The sequence below is a fragment of the Olea europaea genome, unplaced genomic scaffold (assembly GCF_002742605.1).
Source record: "Olea europaea var. sylvestris unplaced genomic scaffold, O_europaea_v1 scaffold1259, whole genome shotgun sequence".
Classification (NCBI taxonomy): Eukaryota; Viridiplantae; Streptophyta; class Magnoliopsida; order Lamiales; family Oleaceae; genus Olea; species Olea europaea.
This window is the reverse complement of record NW_019230035.1, coordinates 139,821-147,021: the sequence shown is the minus strand read 5'-3', so window position 1 is coordinate 147,021 and position 7,201 is coordinate 139,821.

Sequence of the window (7,201 nt, the reverse complement as noted above, 5' to 3'; positions counted from 1 at the left end):
GGGGGAGGGGGGGGGGGGGGGGGGGGGGGGGGGAATATATATATATCCAAACCTAATCAATCCACTTACCCTTTTTTTTGTTTTGGTAAAATCGATCGCTGAAAGAAGAAGAAAGTTTTATTTCTCTACTCCGTGGCAGTAGTAGCAGAGATTTCTCTTATCACTGTAGGCTTGGAATACATGAAACTAATAGTAGCGGAAATGAGGAAGCTATGATGAAAATGTAGTCATACTAAAATAAATAAATAAGAAATTAGAGGAATGAGTAGTTTCTAAAGATATATTTGCTTTAGATCTATGGGTAGATCTAATAATAAATGAAACATATTGGAGAAAAGGATTTTATGGAGCCGACCCCAAATTCATTTGGATTAAGGTCGAGTTTGTTGTTTTTGGAGTCATTTTCACAAGGGATTCCACCAATCTGTTTCCTTCATGAGTCATAAGTTTTAACTCATTGTATATCGTTTCAAATTTTCAGTCATCATACACTGTGCCCAAGTATAAATCTGAATTGGCATTTCTGGCTCTATATCTCTACCATATAATAATGCTTTCTCCAGAGCTTGCACTCGAGTTGCAACACAATAGGATGAGCAAATTCACTATTTCGTATAAAATCACTTATTGAACCATCTTGTCTATAGTTTATGCCGTTAGAGATGTGACTCATCTATTTATTTTCATCACAATTTTTTATAAATGGGTGGCGGAGATACTTGAACGTGTGACCTTAGGTTACTTCAATACCACGTTAAACTATTAGAAAAATGACTCATTTAAATTTAGTCTTCAATGGCACGCCCACCCCCTGAGGGTAGTGCCATACAAAGGGCATTATGTTCTGATTCACAAACTTTCATGAATTCTGCTTGAAACACTTGATATAATTGTTGCCTAATTCACCGTGAGATCACATTCGGTTCCTTCACGCATTTACATGTTTTGATGTCGCTATTTTGTTCATGGTGTCCAGATCCTTAAATTGTAATCATCAGTAGCAGTAACTTGTCCTCATCGTATTTCTCAACTTTTTCGACTTTCTTGCATATATGACAGGGACCTTCGCACTTTACACTCTCGTGTCCATTTTCACTGTAATATTTGTGGCAATTTGGGTGCCAGAGACAAAGGGCAAAACCTTAGAGGAAATCCAATTCTCCTTCAGATGAGACTTCTCCATTCTACTTTATATTTTGTTGATGTTATTGTTATGAGATTCAGAGGCTACTATTGCATTTGTCTCGAGCATATCATTGTTCGTGTTCATTTGAGTTCCTTAGGCTTCAATTCGCGATGCTCAAAATATATTTATTCATTTTCGAATGGGCTTGCTATGCTTTTGAAATTTATAATTGCAAATGTTTTCTGGATTTTATGTATGGAGATTTTAATAATCGAATTTTATATATATATTACTTTGAGTGTATTTTAGTATGTTGTGATGGAAATATTGGATTGATCATAAATGATCCAGAAATATAGAAAGAGATGAGATATACTTAGTGAACCTCAAGCAGAAATCTCAATTACAGTAGCGCTAACACGATACTTTTAGAATACGACACTTGTTGTAATTAATATACAATAGTCGCAAGGATAAAATTAAGGGAATGCAATTGTAATGCTATTAGAGATGAAGATTCTCGAGCAAATAATAATGTCAATTTTTATTTATTTTTGTCATAGAAGTGTGAGAAAAAAAATCAACATTTGAAATTGATGTGGGATAATATAATAGAAGGTACGGCAGAAAGGGTTCAATTGAGATTGTTACATCAAGAAGCTTCAAGTAGGGCTGTAAGCAAAAATCGCGAAATTAGAAAATCGAACTGAAATCGTATTTTAGAAACCATCTGTTTGGTACCACATGGACCCGATTAACGAAATGATTTTGAACCAAACCAAACCAAAATGGTTTGGTTTAGGTTTGAGAATTTTGATTGTGGTTTAAAATCAAATCGGACTAGCGAAAAAATATAGAAAAATTAAAAAATTAAAAAATGAATGTTTTTGAAAATTCATCCAAATATGTAAAATTCAATAACTTTGTCATTTGTGAGTATTTTTGTTAATTTCTAGTTTTCTAATACAGATATATTATTATTATCCAATAATCCTAATTTATATATAATAATCTCAAGACTAACATAATTTATCAAAAGCCTTTTTTCTCTTCAGAATTTAGATGAATTTGAGTCGACACCCAGCACAATCTTGAGCCACCGGCACCAAACACTTTTTTTTCAGATTTTCCACGCCACTTCAATGTTGAATTGAAATTCATTATATCAAATCGGAGACAAAGAGATCCTAGACCTTTGGTGATAATATTTACTACGAATAAAGTTGCAAATCCATAATTTTTTTTGGAGAAAACTAAGGTAAGAATTTGAAATTAAATACATTTCATAGCATTATACAAACGTAAACTTGTGTAATCGTTATGTTTAGATATTATAAACAATTGCTTTATTATTGTGGTTAGTTATTCTCTTTGTCTAATCAGTATCCTTTTTTCAGATATGATGATCACGAGGTCTTGTTGGACATCATTATATTTTTTGGGTCTTATATCTAGTTTAGTAGACTTGTATTGTAACGTTATTGTATCATCATTAGCCTAAAAAATGTGAACTAAAATGAAAAAAATTATGTTTTAGTTTATTGTGATTTCACTTTGATTTAGTTGATATTTAAATTTAGGAGCATTTTTAAGAATGTCCAATTTTAAGGGTATGAGTTGAAAAGTGTCCACTCATTTGAATTTAGGCCCCGTTTGATTACACGAAATTTTCCATGGAACTTGGAATTCGAATTCCAACTTCCACTTTTGGCCTGTTTGATTGACAAAATTTTTCAGGGAATTGATTTTCCATGAATTTCTAGGTACAACACCTTAAAGCGTGATTTTCCAACTTTTTTTTTCCTAGGGGATAGGTGGTTTTTGGTTTTCCACCTTATTTTTATTTTTTATTTTTTGCTTTTTTTATTTTTTTTTTTAATTGTTGGCAATGGGAACAAATTTTAGGAATAATTGTAAAAGAGGATATCCCTGAAATTGACAATTTCCACGTAAAACAAAGTCAAACGAACATCAAAAAATACTTTTACTTCAACATTTTCCACGTGAAAAATTTATACAATCAAACACAATAATTTACAATTTCCATGAAAACAATTTCTAGGTAATTCAATTCCCTGGAATTCATTTTCTTTCCATGTAATTTTTCTACTTGTAATCAAACGCACCCTTAGTGTCAGCTTGTCTATTATGCCTTTAATGAAAAACTACATTTTGAAATAGTATTCTCGACATTTTAAATGTCGTTCTCGACATTTGATTTTTTTATCAGTTTGTCACGAATTTTGAGAAGTGACTTTTATAACAAGTTATAATAAAATAATATTTCTCGACATTTCATATGTCATTCTCGACATTTGAATATCGTTTCATTTGTCTAAAACGACATTTCATTTTGAATATGACATTTCTTTACATTTAAAAATGTCGTTCTCAACATTTCTGAATCAATGAAAAGCATAGCATTTATTGTGATTTGACATGTATACTTTTTGATATAAATATGACAGGTTATGTGTGAAAAATTTTATTGGCCAATAACAATATTGCAAAAATGTCCATTTTTTGTTTTAGTATAGAATTATAAATTGTTAATAAGCGTATTTTGGTTTAATTTCTTCCAAATTAGATATTTTTGCAATGGTGGACATTTTTACAAATGACTAGATAAAAATTGACATTTTGTGAAATTTCCTCTTAAATTTATAGTAAATATATTTAGCCCCTGTTTGAGGCATATTTTCCATATCATCATAATGAGAAAATTGATCATTGGAGAGAATGTTGGGTCTCACACATGAAATAGCAGGTCAACAAAGATGACTGGACTTGTAGGTTAACGGTCCAAATTTTCGTTTTTTTGTCACAAAAATTTGATTCAAACAAGGGCTTAGTTTGTTTTAGATTTATTGCTAGTAAGATATAAATATATACTAAATTCAATAAATTAATGACATAAAAATAGACGAGTAAAAAAAATATGGAGAAACCAACGGTTTAAAACCAGACCAAACCATTAGATTTATGTTTGATTTTTTTTTCAAACCGTTCAAAATGATTTGGTTTAGGTTTGAATTTTTCTCAAACCGATTTAAATAGTTTGGTTTGAAAATCTGTCAAAAATCGATAAAATCGAACCGCTTACAACCAAGCTTCAAGTTAGATGCAACTTAACATTTCTAATTGCAATTCTTTGTGATGGTTCACGATTTTTCGATGCATACTCGCCTAATCGAACTGTTTAGTCATCACTCGAGATGTTAGATCTATGATGTAAAGTGCAATGTGACTTTTTAATGATTTGTGATAGTTCAAGATTTTTCAAATTCAACAAATTTCCCCGACCTTTGAGATTTTAGTAATCTTACATCCAAATGATCCATCTCAATGTTAGTCTACCCATTTGATCAATAAATTCAAATATTAAAAAGGCCAAATGGTCATTGCATTATTCTAAAATCAGCTTATCTTCAACGGAGAATGATTTCTCATTTAAGTATTTCTTCCAATTATTATTGGTCGACTATAAATTAATTATTTCACGTGATCTAATAACAATGCCGGCCAAACGGTCAATTTTAACAAATATAAATTATTTATTCAGATATTTACAGTCGACCGTTTTGTGCTAAAAAGTTAGAGACAGATAAGAAAAAGCTGTTATTTAATCAAAGCTATCAAATTGCACAATGAAGAAGCTCACGTGATACAAAGAAAAATTGACTTTTTGACCGTTAAAGATAAAATGGGTCCTACCCGTGAGAGAAGAATTCAAAAATGACGATTGAAATAGTGAAATAACGATCAAAAAATTGATTTTAATTGACTTTTAATCCTTATCAAATATGCTCATAAAAAGAAAAATAGATGAATGATTTAACAGATCAAATGCCCACAAACAGTTTAGTGACAGCTATTGAAGTCAAAAGGATATTTCCAATGGAAGAAAATGACAAGATCTCAATCTCGAGACACATATGAGCCAGTCGGACGATGTGTTCAAGATAAGATTTAAATGAATAAATTTACTTATCATCCAAATAAAGAATCCTAAAAGTTGTTGAGGTCCCAACTCGACTCAATAGGTTTTTCTAGCGATATAAAATATGCCTTCTAAATCATCTCATTCTAAACCTTTTTCTCGAGGCTGTAACAAAACCTCCAAGGCCTACATTTGCGTCCATTTGTAACATTTATGAGCTAAAACGATAGGCAAATATAAACAACAAAATCGAACAATAGCGTGCAATTCATCAAAATTACAAGAAGATTGACAGATCTCCATATTCGAGAGCTTTATATGTAATTCGAAAAGAGAACCCTAACATTCGTTGGCACATCGACTCAACTCAAATAGACTTTCTAGTGATATATTATGCCCCCGTTTGGCCCTCATCCTCCTTCTCATTCTTTTTATTTCTCTTATTTTCAACCACACAATCTTCCATAAAATAATATTACACGCAAATAAAAAAACTTTTCATTCTTTTCCAACCACACATTTTTCAAAAAAATACTATTTCAACCGTTAAAATTTGAAAATAATGGGGGCCAAACGGGGGCATAATTTGCCCTCTTAACTTGTCTCATTCTAGAACAGAGTTTGTTACAAAAGCATTTACGCACTAAATGTTGGTGTCGGGCTTATTCGTGAGCGGTAAAGATGGTTGTTTGTAAGTGCATTTTAAATCACAAATTTATGAAATGGAAATGTAGTACAAAACCATAAAACCAAATAAGAAAATTAAAATAAGAAGGAGTAGAAAACGAAGATTAAATCCGAGGCAAGTGTATTCACTCTCTCCTTAAGACAATATTGCCCCGCTACGGTGCTCACGGTTGGCGGCAATTGTCTCCCAAGATACAACGGATTCGATTTGTGGTAGTAGCACTTCAAACCACAAATCCGGCGAACTTTCGACGGAGTTTCCCCTCTACAAGGAATATAATATATGAAAAGAGATGAAGAAGAAGAGAATTGCAATTTTGAGAAGAATGAATGCTCAATATGCAAATGGTGTACTCTCAAAGTCTTCCAAGGGGTCCTTTATATAGAGAATGGAGTGGTGTGATGAAAGGATTTGAGCCAAACCATGCAACCTTCCAAACAGGTGCCACTATTCCAAAACCACAATTTCTCATTCATTTTTGAATTGGTTTATTAATAAACATCATTTCCAACAATCCCCCACATGAATGAAAATTCGAGTACATAAGTATCATGCAATGCAATGATTATGCATTATGCATTGTAGAGAGTAAGCGGAAAAACACTGAATCAGGTAAGGTAGCTTCTGGCTTTGAACCTCCCTTAGTGAAATACTATCGGACTTACTCGGCTAATTGGTGAATGTGATGTCTTGAACCATCCAGCCTTTGGTGTAAGCCAAGACAACAATACTCACACAGATGTCTTCCCTATTCCGTCGTTGTTCTCATGACTTGGTTCATTTTGGCCTTGAACCCTTCTTGGTTCTGCAAGTGTTTTGAGAATTTAAGCCTTTTAATAATTCTCATTGAAGCGGCCCCACTTCACACTTACATAGGTGACCTCCTATAAAGAGTATTCTGCCCTACTCCACTTGACTTAATCAAGATATAGGAATCATTAAAAGATTATCTTAACCTCTTCCAACTCTGCAGAAAGCACTTTGGTATCATAGGAATGAGTTAGGAAATTATTTCCTAAGTGCTTCATGGAATCCTCATAACTTAGTTGTCCCTTTGAACCAAGATCTTGGGATCTCCAGTCAACAAGGTAGGATTACCATTACAAGGACTCTAACGTAGTAGGCTTTACCTCATTCCCTTCGATATGCAGTATTCTTGATCTCTCCTAGTAAATCTCTTTAAAGGTACCACGAGTTTACACCATTGAGATCAACTGCTTGACGGTATTATGTCTTACCGTTACACATGACTTAGTATCTTTATCAAATGTAGCTGGCCAACGATTGATTTATTTAATAGATACACATTGTCACAACCAAGAAATCATCTCATGAAGCTACATGCTTCTTATTAGCTTTATCTAAAGCTATTTCAAACGCAATTGGAGGATTTTCTTATAGTCAATCATTTCTTATAGTTGAAGGGTGTTCAATTTCTAATATTGAA